The 12,968-nt window shown below is 40.2% G+C and overlaps 1 protein-coding gene across 6 annotated transcripts in view; it reads right to left on the bottom strand.

Annotated features, from left to right (window-relative positions):
• The window catches only part of Lilli (AF4/FMR2 family member lilliputian), a 197,600-nt gene that overhangs the window by 41,984 nt on the left and 142,648 nt on the right, over window positions 1-12,968 (bottom strand). The window lies entirely within an intron of this gene.

The raw sequence follows: 12,968 nt of genomic DNA on the forward strand, positions 1-12,968 counted from the left end.
TTTATCGCTGCAAGAGCAACCCCTCCGGTAAAGAGTGAGCCAGCGAGAAAGGAGGGTTAGAAAAGGCGCTGCTCGTGTCACGGGGGTGGCGAAAGAACGGCCTTAACAAGGGAAAGAAATCCGTTATGTCTTGGCACGATGTAGAGGTAGAAGAGACAAAGCGAGAGATGAAGAGAGAAAGTCTGCCGTACGAGAGAAGGCAAGGGTAGAAGAAACTGGAGAGAAGAGTGGCAAGAGAGAGAACCAACTCAACCTTCCCAGCTGAACCTGGGACGTTATTAGGAAAATGGACCTTCTTCCCTCTGTCTTCTTCGCTCACGTTCGCGCTCGCTCACAATAAACTGCGCGCCGTCTTGCCTCGCTACTCCTCCTTCTCGTTCCCGTCCTTGTCGTCTCACCCTTTCGCCCTTTCTCACCCTCTGCCGTTGATCCTTGCCTTTACCTCCTCCCTGTTCCCTTTCTGTTCCCTTTCTCTCCTCCACCTCTCAGACGTTGAACTTTTTGACGCCAACCTGCCGCAGACAATTTACTTCTCAGTAACGGAGGCGAAAGACGGTATATATCTTTTTACCCTTCGATTCGAAGATAGCGTGTGTCGTTTTACGCGCAAATATTCGTCGGAATACGAAAAACGATCGTTGCTTATCGCACCGAGTGAGTGATGATGACACGGTAGGGTAAGCCAGAATATTCATTACATAGACTTTATTTAAATAAAAGTTGTACTTGAAATGAGAGATAACGTTTTAAATAATAGATAGAATTTGCAACAAAAATTCTGAATTTTAAAGATTTTCTTAATATCGCCTAATTTAGGAACGAAGCATTTTTCTTTACTGCGCTACTTATACGAAATTATAGCGAACTAAATTCATCGGAGATGCAATCGGCCGACGATCGAAACCGGACGACACAACAATGTGCTAAGCGAAATTCACACAAGCATATTATCCGTAAAGTATTACAATGCTTGCGGAATAGACGATGATTTAGTACTTCCGCGAAATCATATTATATATAGAACAGTCAGGCAAGTAGGTCATCGTCGATCGACGATATGTATGTGTGTATACATATGTACCAAGCACCACCATAGAAAGGAGATCGATATTCAATATTTAATTTGGCTCGCAGTGTGTACAACCCTTCGGGCCGTTGATGTAACCCACCGTATCTACCCTCCACGAAAACTTACCCACCCTAATGCAGACTCGGAGAAAGAACCGGTACGATGGGAAAGGAAGCCGGAATCGGGATAACGCTCCGACAAGTTTGCCATTATTCGAATTTCTCCGCGAAGCGAACGGGAAGATTTGAATGCAAATAGAATGTCTAAAAGAATCTAGAAGAGGATCGGCTTATCGTACAGATAATTGTAGATTTATTAATTCCGTATCAATTTCGAATTTCTTTTTAAAAAAGATATATATTTTAATATAAATTCTCTTTGTCTATATAAATGTCTACATTTTTTATTCTTCCCCATTTCCAATATTAATTTATCGAAAATTTTATTTTCATCGGAAACCTCCAGTTTATATACGTTAACGCTGTTTTGAGATTTCGAGCCAATTTATTATAATCATTTCTCGTCGACGACAATCGCAGCGCAATGCTCATCGATCTATTAACGTAATTAATATCGCTCGATGATACGGTAATTAGCGTAACTTGAACATTATATGAACACCGATCGACGATAATGCTGATAATAGCGGAAATTAATGGCCGGTGATATGCCGACGTGAAAATCAGATGTGCGTCGAGATACGGCGCAATAAATTGTATGTAGATATAGATACGCGATCGACCGCGACGGACGGCATCGATAAACCGCGCCGAAATAATTCGACATTGTGTGCCGACGATGTTAAAAATCAAATCAAAAGATAATTGCGTCCCGCGTCTAAATCCCGCGAGTCATTTATCTCGAACGCTAACTTTCTGGCGATCCGTCGTGTCGCTATCGACTCGAATTTTCCTGGAAAATCTGCGGCTTTTAATTTTTACTTCGCTTCATTAAAACCGAGAAACGGATAAATAATTAAGCCGATTATCGATCATGCCGCGCATTGGGATTATTCTCAACCGGTTTTCATCTCGTCGTCCGACCGCGGCGGAATAAGTATCGGATTTTTTATCGAGACATTGCAACAAGATATTGCATCACAGAAAAGTCGAAAGTGAAAAAGTTGATAATCATGAAATTATTGCGACAATTTCGATAATTAATCGTAATAAATGTGATCGTTAATACACATCAACACGATAAAATAAATAAGAAATTTTTAAATTATAAACATAACTCTACTTAATATCGCAAAGTCATTAAGAATAAATTCATAAATTGTTATTAATTTTAAAAATGAATTAATATCGGAGTATATATATGTAACAAATGCATTCGCCTTGCTATCACACTCCCCCAATTATCCCGATTGATTTCATCTTTCCGACGTGTCCTTTCAGTTATCTATATCTATATAATATACACACAAGACAGAAAGCAGTTTCTCATGTTGCCGGAAGCGGAAGCGTGTATATGCTGGCAACTTGTACCGGTAAATAATATCGAGGAAGAGAGAGAGCGATATGTAAAGAGGAGTAGTATAGATTTATCAATCATCCGACGACAGTTATAACGCGCATGTATTCATGAGCTGACATAATCTCGCAGAATGGGAAACGCATACGTGCGCGTACGCACGTCGAGAGTTGACGACGTCGTGTATATATATCATATATATGTACGTATTTTGTGGATACGTAACGCGAATGCGTGGTCGCGCACTCAACAGGTATCGATCTCTGACACGGAATGGCAAAGGTAAAACACAAAACGGTTACGCAGTGCTTAAAATAGACATGCGTCGCAGCAACGAACGATTATTATAGGTATATACATATGTTTCAGTTTGAGTGGTAATTTGAGCGGTAATCCTATCGTGCAAATTTTAGAGATATAGCCGAATCATTTCTCTTCAGTCGACCGGCACAAATTTGTTTGAAACATTATACGATATACAAGATACATTCGCCGAGATATAAATTGTCGAGATCAATTATAAATAAAAATAGAAAAAAATCATTCGAAGAAATAAAATGTAATCGCCCTTTCTAAGTACTTGTCATCTCGTCTGAATTCACCGTTAAAATGCCACTTTCGATGCATCTGTCTCTTCTTTCATGTTCGCTATAAGAGACTTGGCGTTCATCGCGATAGAGAGAAAAGATCCATGCGCGACGAGCAGTTATCGTAAAAGGATTCCAGGGGAGAATTGTACGAGAGAGTGAGAGAGACGCTGATGTCGAGATGCAGATGAACATTTAACGATCCGCGGTTCTTAGACACGCCAAGTCCATACGGACCTCGTAAAGCACGCGCTCGAAATGCGCGCTTTATGATCCCGCGGGCGATCAAAGACACGTTCCAGAACACCTTCCCTTCGCATTCCAGAACTTTATAAACTCCCGAGCGATATTTTTCTTGACGTAATTATACGCGAGGGCTGGAAAGTCGCGTTTAAGGAAAAACTCGCTTTATTTAATCGATAATGAAGATTCACCGTAATTAATATCGTAAAAAATATTGATAAATTATTTTATTATTTTTTAATCGCGATATGCGATATCATATGTAAATATCATATTGCGCTATCTGATTGTGAGGCACAATAAATACTACTCTATAAATGCGAAAATTTTAGGTATCATCGCGATATGCAATTATCATATGTAAATATCACATTGCTATCTGAGGTATTGTTAATACTACTAAAATGCAAGAATTTTTTTCGGTGTCGCATAATACACGTCTATTTTTTTCTTTCTATACTCGTCGCGACCTCGGTAAACATGGGTGCATGTTTATTTATAACATCGCGCGGTATTTTTTCCGCCGTCTTCCGGTCGCATATATATATCCGCGATTAGCGGCCAGGATGCTAATTAACGGCGGAATTGTGATATTAAGCGCTCGGCGGAGGCAGCGGGAGAACTCGGGAGATTGTCGGGACGCAGCGAACCGTTATTATGGGATCCACGATGCTTGTGCAAGATGAAGACTATAGCTAGCGTCGAGAAAGAGAGATGTTGCTTAACCATTTCCATGCTTGCCGTCGTATTTCATGCTAATGCATAATTATATGTCAACGATTTTTTCGAGAGATCATCATAGGTTTTCGGAAGTAGCTGCATAACTGCATATTACTCGGAATATGTCGGTACTGGTTACGTAATGAAAGCAAAAAAAGAGGAACGCAATAAACAAGGCTATAAAAGAATTAAAAAATAAAATAACAATTGACGGAAAGTAAATGCAAAACAGTTTAGGAGAATTAAATAAATTTTATATGTAAAATTGATGAATTTTTAAAGTCCCTGATGGCGAGATGTACGCGAACGTGTTGTTATCGTATACACTTGTTATCGCTGATGATACGCCGTTATTTTCCACGTGATTATACACACCATCCCAGCGTGAGCGAGCGGAGAGAATTGTGTGCCAGTGTATGTATGTATGTATGTATGTGTGTGTTCAGCGCGTTAAATATAACTTCCGCACGAAGTAACGCGCCGCTACGTTCGCGATTCATTAGAGGCCCGACGACGTCGACCTCTGGCACAAACACAGAATGAATGAAAATTTGATTCGTCCAATTATAATACCGGGCCGGCACAATATCCCTCGCGCAGGGTAAATAAACGGCAGCGGCGACACCGTCAACCTTGTGCATACTTGGATTACACGGGCGCGATTACGTAATCGAGTTATAAGTATCACCCGGTTTTCCGGATTGATTGCCAAGGGCATCCGATAAAGCACCGCGCTCATCGAGGCACGTGTCGTCGGATGGCTCCAACCCGCGTGATAAATTTCTATCATCTCCCTCCCCAGGATCTCTGCTCATTTAAATTTCTAAAGAAATGCGCTCTTGAGAGCGAAAAACGTATAAAAAGACAATGGAAAAAAAAATTATTTAAGAGAGAAAGAAAAAGACAAAAAGATATCTGCTTGTAAACTTAAATAGATAAATGGTACATATTGTATGCAAACATCTAAAGCAAAACAGTTCGCGATGATACCTCGAGAAAGAGCAACTGTTATACACCAGCCATCGAAAGCGTAATAACAAATACACACAATGTAACTCTGTGCATTCAAGGTTTAATAACAAACTACAAGATGCAGTTTATCGATACACTTACGTCGATACAAAGGAAGATTGCCCGACATATCTTTTTCCGCGCGCAATTTTATATCATTAACCCGAATCTCCGCGCTAAAATCGTTGCACTAGATTTTTATGCTCTTACAGAGAAATTAAATAAAGATAGATCCGTCTTATATGCAAAGTTACAGAGAGAGACCTATCGGGGGAAAGCGTGGTGTGCTTTAATTTGCAGAAATTGAACGATCTTCCGCGGAAGATTGCTTATCAGTTTAACATGCCGCTAAAGCGAGTTTCCACATGTAATATTAAATAGCCTTCATATGATTAGATTGCGATCGCCGCGCAACGTTCTCTCTCTTTCTCCCTCTTCCCTGATCGTCTAAAGAAAAAAAAAGTACACGAGCAAAATGTCAAATAAAATTATTACACGCGAGCGATGCGTGAGACTCGAACTATAAATATAAGAGTTTTCTCGACGATTACTGTAATAAAAAAATTTTTTAATAAATCAGCATATGTTCGAAGCGACTATCATTCCGCAGTTGACTTCACATTTCGTTTACAGTTTTAACCAAAGTGCATACATATTAATCATATGTGTAAAAATATAGCCTTTGTATAATGTTTCATTTTTTTTTTTCAGATGAGAAAATTACAAAAATCCATTAAAATTAATTCAATTAAATACGCTGAATTAAACGCTAAATAATATTTCATAAAAATTTCATTAAGTATATAACACTAGCTTTGCTCTTTCAACGCAAATATGCGTGCCTTTGTAATTAAATCGATTCAGCAATTGTTATTTTCTCATCGAAATAAAAATTATATCAATTCAAATCAAATCAACACGTTTGTTATATCGTTTTAAAACAAGGCGAGAAAATTCGATTAGATATTATCGATTTGAGTGTTTGTAATATACATTGGGATAATAAAATCGTTGTGCAATGCGTGTTTCACGGTCATGTGTAACTTAATAAATTATTGCGGCGATATTTAATACCTGTCTTTTTTCATGTGCCAACCCAAGCTGACCTCTGCTTTATAATGTTTCTTTTTATCTGCACTGCCGTTTTATCTCATTATGACAATCTCGACAGAAAAAAAGCAGACCACGACAAAAAATTCATGGACCATGATGCTATAAATTACAATGACCTTAAACATCGCGAATACATATCAGAGATGTCAGATATAGATATAATCCGTCTGCTGCCTTTAAACTATCGCCAAAATTCGCGCCAGCCAATTTTCCATCGCAAAATATCTTGAACAATCTTCATTCGTGAAAGACTGTCACATTTGATTAAAGTTAAGACGATGATTGTAATATATCGAAATTAACTACTTCAAAGTTCAATGAATGATAATGTCAGCTTAATCCGATAACTATACTGATAGAGAATCGCCGGTTAAATTGTATCAAACACTACAACACCGTTGGAACGACGGTATATATGCGTCTATATTGTAATGAAGAGACCAATTTATTCATAGCGACAACTCAACTTCGCGCAAGAACGTGACACATCTCCTTCCATTCACTTGCGTCCGTCTCGGGAAGCTATCGTCTCGAGAACAAAGTATGCGCGACATTTCATCTCGATCTTCATCGCAAATTGCAAACTGAAATTTAGAAAAAAAAGGGGGAAAAAATTCAGAGCAGCAATTCCGATAACTCTCTCGTATCGCGGACAGTATCATTTTTCGCGATAAATTCTGTTTGAAAGAGTATACACGTCGTATATTTTCCGCTACATTTTTTCCCTTGTCGGCCAATCAACGTTTTTCTACCAGGAAATATGAATCGCGTCGCCGTGAGCTATCCAAAATATTGATTTAAAACACATGAGCGAACGAGCGCGCGCGCAGCAACTCTCTCTCCGCGAATTTCCATCGCGAAAGAAAAGCAACATTCAACGCGAAAACGTTAAAGACCAGTTCAAACGAAGGAATGGACGGGGATAACGAGCTACGAGAGATTGAAGATATCGCTTTCGAGATGCCTAACGCGGGAGAAACCGCAATAGATTCTCCTCACGTGGAACAGACGATATTTCAAAGTCGTCTCGGTTGATGAATGACGTTAGCTTGTCGCCGTAATGAATTAAAGCTACTCGAGGCTCTACCTTAGGCTAAGATAGAACTAAAAAGTGAAGATTGCGGAAGGCGAAGATTGCACAAGTGGAAAATGTGAATCCTATCGAGACCAGCCCCCCCATCCTTTATCACTTTACGCGAGAATATTCGAACGAGATGAAAGAAAGAGAACATGCGCTGTAACTAAGAATAACATTCTATACTGATCGCAAATAAAATCTGTCGGGCATTTTCCGTTCTCCCGAACTCGTCGTTTTCAATCCGTTCTATCTCGGTTGCACCTCGCATCTCGGGCGTTTGCGAGCGAGACGAGGTCTGAGCGATTGAATATTAAGCGGGCGCAGTCTCTAGGCTACTCCTCGGTGAAGTTAGCCCAAGGGACTTCCTTCGAACTAGAAAACGAGACTAGAAGAGGAGAGAGAGAGGGAGGATAAGCGAGAGCAGCCCAGGAAACGAGACGGAACGCTCGAGAGAAGTTCGAGATCGCGGCCGAGACGAAGCAGGGAGTCCTGCATCGGGGGTAGGAAAGGAGGGTGAGAGGGAGAGAGAGAGAGAGAGAGAGAGATAGTTGGATGGGACGCCGACGGCGATTTCAATAATTAATGTCACGGGAATTGCGCCGCGGTAGTGGTGACGATGGCGGCGGAGTTACTGCCGCAAGCTTGAAATTCTCCGCGTCGTGGTGGTCGTCGCGACGCGTCCTCTCTCTCTCTCTCTCTTCTCTCTGTCTCGTCCATCCGGATAATTATTACGATTATCCAGCAGACGAGTCTATAAAGAGAGAGTTCGATCGGCTGAACGCGATATTGCTATCAAATAAATCAATATTAATTGTTTCGTCCTCGTTTTTTCAGCATCATCAGAGTGCAGGCTACAACAATTCATTTATGTGATATTATTTGATTTACTACTTAGATTTATATGCACTCCGAATGTTTGAAGAATTATATGGAGAATTGCTACGCGTAGCTCTACGTCGAGTTTACACGAGAGTGTAAGGTTGTATACAGAGGATTAATGATGACTCTATCGAGTACGAAGCGATGGATTAATTACGAATTTTTTATTTCCCGGCATCTAGTTGAATACGATATCTTTATATATCCGATCGAATAAAAATTCGCGCCAATAATAATCATCCATTTTAGCGAGAAGCGTCGATAAATTCGACACGTGATTCCGAGGAGAAATATCAGAAATTTTACGCACACGTATACCCATATCCGAAACATTTTCACCATTCGTTAACCGATCCCTGACCACCGACGAAGGCGCTCTTTCCTCCGGGAGGGGAATATCTGGCGCAAAACGCTCGAAAATAGACGGCGCCTCGTTTTCCCTCCGGCGACGGCGTCCCGTGAAATTCAGAAGAGAGCCCGGATTCCGCTTCGGTTTCTCGGTGTTACCGGCGTGTCGCGTCGTATACTATGTCGGTTCGCAGCAAAGCGAGCGACGTGCAACGACGACGGCGGTTCACAACCGGGACCGGGAGATGCCAGTGCAAGAGAGCTGGCTGGTTGGTTGGTTTCCATGGAAACCAATCAACTTCCTCATCTCGTCGCCCTCGCTCATCCTACTACTACTCGGCGTATCGCGGACGGCGGAAGCGGCAGGATGAGGAAGCAGGGAGAGAGGGCGAGTGGAGAATAGCGGAAGTGAGAGGAGACGGAGCCAGGAGAAAGATGGACGAACGCGAAGCGAAGGGCGAGAATTTTGCGGATGACGAGAGCGAAGAGAGGTGCACAAAGAGACAGCGAGAGGGATGAAGGAGCGCGGGGGAGGGAGAGATGATGCAACTGGGATGAAAATGCGCGACGGAGAGGAGAAAAAAAAAGGCAATGTCAAAGGAGATAAAAAGGAGATTGCGGAAGAGAAAGCGAGATGATCTTGGAGAGAATGAAGAGGAAGAGCGCGAGTCACGGGAGAAGACGGGGGTTGATTTGTTACGTCGGGAATTCATTGGCTGCATCACCGCTTTGAATCCCGCATATGTATGTACGTGCACGAGAGTTAGGCTTTCGGTTAGCACCGAAACTCCCTCACTAGGTCGATCTCGAATCAACGACATTGATCGACATCCGTTCCTAAATTCCGATATGACTTTGCCAAGTTCATAATCCATCGTAATCTATTTCGCGCGTATTCGCCGAATAAATGGTGATCATTCGCAGACGTATGTTTTATCGTACATTATTTTTTTTTAGAATTCGCGCGTGTTCGCTTTTGATGAGTTATTACAGAATGATTGTTATTGGAGATTTCATATAATCATTATGATATTTAAAACGTTTTACTAAGCTCTTACAATAAAGAATTTAAATGTGTTAACAAAAGTTCAAAATTACAAATTTTACTTAATATATCTGTCTTGTTATTTTTATTTCGTATTCTCAATTTTAATGCAACTTTGTAATAAACAGAATTTTTCTGAAGATAAATAAAATATCTTCTCTAATATTTTTTTCATAATTGTAGATGAGAAAGGTATTTTACTTACGCTTTCCATTTTTTTATCTCAGGATGATACAAAATTCAGATTCGTCAATATTACTTTATTATTTATCGTTCAAGGTATATAAAATATTAGAGAAGTCCCTATATATATATATATATATATATATATATATATATAGAAATGAAGACTCACGAATGACGATTGCCGTTGTTTGATCGTTAGGATGAATAAGGGATGAACGATTCGACACAGTCTCGGTCATCGCTCATTCACCCCGGGGCGGTGTGGCCCGGAGTTCGTCAAAGGTCGTCGTGTCAGTCACGCGATCGCGCCTTCGCTCATTAACACGGATACGACGACCGGTGCTCTCGTAGGAAGCGATGGATATGGGTTGAACCCGCGTGGGCAACACGTGCGCAGACAGGTAGGCGAGATCAGGACGGTGCTATACGTGGGCGTGGGCGATATCACACGCATGTCGGGATCCCGGCGTTTAACACGCTTCCCTCCTCTCTTAATCAGCTCTCTCGACGCGACCTCGACTCTCCGTCGTTAATCAGGGCGCTTCGCGGAATTAACTCCGCTTCGCTACCGGCTCCTTATTTATTAAGGGACACGTCGGAATTTTTGACAAGGCTCTCGGACATGACTGTGAACCTTCCGGGAATTTTCCCGAGAGTTTCGAAGCAAACTAGTTTTAAGATATAAACTGTGTCTCTGATGATAACGCTAAGAGAACTCTAATAGCTATATGTGAGCCATAATCGTTAAATGAATTCTAGATTTCATTCTATTCTACGACGGTTCTAGACTACGCTTCGTCGTAAATAAATGAGAGAATTCTTGCGGAGCAAAAATCAGAGTTCTCCAAATTAAATAAAAAAACCTGTCAAAATTAATGTCTACTGTTTAATTCTGTATTACGATAAAATTGTGAGCGTTTTCGTGTTTTCCCATCGACGGGACGCTTGGATATAATGTTGCGCAATTTACGTTGTATTGCGTAACGTTAATATTGTTCACCGTGCGAGCGCACACAGATCACGATATTACAACGGGTCCGGTATTACGTGCCGACGATGTTACACGTGTGCGCTTGCGTGGCTCAATAATGTCGCGCGGTCCTCATTAATTTGCTCAATGAAGCATCAAGGTACAGACTGGGTCAAAACTTAGCGCCGACAACAAATTGCAATGCGAAAGTTAAAACGCGAGGTAGACTTCCATTTACGGAAATAAAAAAAATGACGATGTTTTTTCTCTTCCCACACACATTTCCGGAAAATTTAAATAAAATTCTCTTCTCCTTGAATCAAAGTCGAGATTCACTTTCTATGTATAGCTCACCAACATTTGGAAACACACGAGGTCGAGAAAATGACAGATCGATGATAGATCACTACTATTTCTTTCTTCGAGTATATTTTACATCGACTCGATTCTGAAAAAAACACGATATTGATTGATTGTTAACGATTCTCTGATCCAGAAGAAATTCGCGCGAATGGATTCTCCGACGAATCCTATTGCAGTTCGCGGAACTTACAACAACCGGACCTCGTTAACGGGAAACTGTCGACCTTCGTGATTCCAGAGAGAAAATAAACTGATAAATCACAACTGCACCACGCTAGTAATACGACGCCATTCCACGAAATTCCGATGAAGAGGAAACATGGGTGTTTATCTGAATATTTCTGTCCTTGTACACCTATTCCAGTAATTTCAAACTTTTGCCTACTAAATCACGATTAGAAATGTCATTCATTTAATTCAATTGCGAATTATTCTTGCATCTAAAGTACTTTGCATAAATCGCAATAGTATATGCATATATAATTACTGAATTAATTATAATGTCGTTATCTATATGTTGAAAAACTTCATTCGCTTCTGAACAGAAAATTCATTAGATTTAAAAATTGTATTTTTTACTAATCAACTTTTTAATTTGACATTAATTTTTGTAATATAATAATTACTATTATCTCTTTATTTATATTTTATAATAATTTCTATTTTTATTGCTATTATCTCATAGTTTGTAGTAATAATAAGTAGCCTTTAATTCGTTTTTCCCCCAATTTAAAGAAGGAAAAAAAGCAAAAAAATTTTAGCAGAGAAAAATATCTATACATTATCCAGTATGTAACACGTGCATCGTATTTTCGTATTAACTCGCGGTTCCTTTGACTAGCATCAATGAATTAGGCGATTTTCGCACAATGCAATTGTGTTAAAGGGCGCGAAATAGGCTTATCGCGGGGGATTAGTTCAAATTTACCCAACGAGAAGCAAATTCGTCCACGCCCAACTTCCGATCGCGTTGGCGAGGGATGGTTGTAACTCCGATAATAGCCGTTGTAAAGTGGCCACTATATTCGAGCATCGGGCAGAAAACGGCGACGGGGGGAGAAAGAAATGATTAATTCATGAAACAGCAACCCTTCCCGCATTCATTTAGAAATGCCGGAATATCGACAAATCTACAGATATTTTTGTGTGTTTGAGATCTATATAGATAATCGTTAAGCGAAACGGAGCTATGGAAGCTCGGCAAAGGCCGATTTTATGAAATTATTTGCGCGAAATATCGATTTCGCTAATCAATTTGATCAAACACGTTTATTATTCACTGCGATGAATGTAGCTCTCTCGATGGAGTTTATAATTCATTCTTGCATAAACAGGCTCTGCCCGTTTAACGGGAAGATCATATATTGTAAACGGTATTAATACAAATTTGCTAATCCAATTTTTAATAAAACATATAGCATATATAACGTATCTCTCTCATGGGCTTTCATACGTCGAGGAAAACGTCGAATTTAACGTATAAAAGTATTATGTTGAAAAGCTTCCTGCGCAGCGATGTTCGCAAAGAGATGTCGAATATTTAAATGCACGCTACACGAATATTACGCTTTCAAGTTTTCGCGGTTGCATTTTTATAACACAAAACAACCGTTAATGCACGGGGATTTTTTTTTCCCCAGGAAAAAATCCATTATTCCCTCAGCACGATAATCGCCCGTGCGAAGAGTTTTATTTCTCATAATCCACAAAATTGTTTACGTTCATATCAAGATATATGTATATCAATATATATTCACGAAAAATATATATGTCACAAAAAACTGACTAACGAGATCAAGCCACGGAATGAGAATTGCTTCCGTGAAAATAGTCCGTGATATCCGTGATAAATGAGTCGCGCGAGAATCGCGCACGAGCGA

This window comes from Prenolepis imparis, unplaced genomic scaffold (assembly GCF_030444845.1).
Source record: "Prenolepis imparis isolate NDT839.2.m4 unplaced genomic scaffold, iyPreImpa1.0 SCAF_9, whole genome shotgun sequence".
Taxonomy (NCBI): Eukaryota; Metazoa; Arthropoda; class Insecta; order Hymenoptera; family Formicidae; genus Prenolepis; species Prenolepis imparis.